Consider the following 393-nt stretch of genomic DNA (forward strand, 5'->3'; position numbering starts at 1 on the left):
CCGCGGGTCTCCAGCTCCGCAAACCACAAACTAGAAAACAACGCATCACCCTATATCTCCAGCTCCACAACAGTCAACGAGAAACACCAACAATGACTCCTCCACGGGTCTCCAACTCCCCAAACCTCAACTAGAAACACCAACACCGGCTCCTCCGCGGGTCTCCAGCGACATGACCCTCAACTACAAACACCAACACCGGCTCCTGGCAGGTCTCCAGCTTCACAACATTCAACTAGAAACACCAACAGCTTCTCCTCCACAGGTCTCCAGCACCATGACTCTCAGCAAGAAAAAACAACACTGGATCCTCCGCGGGACTCCAGCTCCACGATCCTCAACTAGAAACACCAACAATGGCTCCTCCGCGTGTCTCCAACTCCAAACCCTCAA

General features: G+C 53.4%; 1 protein-coding gene across 1 annotated transcript in view; it reads left to right on the top strand.

Moving 5' to 3' along the window:
- The window catches only part of LOC105537467 (flocculation protein FLO11-like), a 27,508-nt gene that overhangs the window by 3,306 nt on the left and 23,809 nt on the right, over window positions 1-393 (top strand). The window lies entirely within an intron of this gene.

Source organism: Mandrillus leucophaeus, unplaced genomic scaffold, assembly GCF_000951045.1.
Source record: "Mandrillus leucophaeus isolate KB7577 unplaced genomic scaffold, Mleu.le_1.0 Scaffold1726, whole genome shotgun sequence".
Classification (NCBI taxonomy): Eukaryota; Metazoa; Chordata; class Mammalia; order Primates; family Cercopithecidae; genus Mandrillus; species Mandrillus leucophaeus.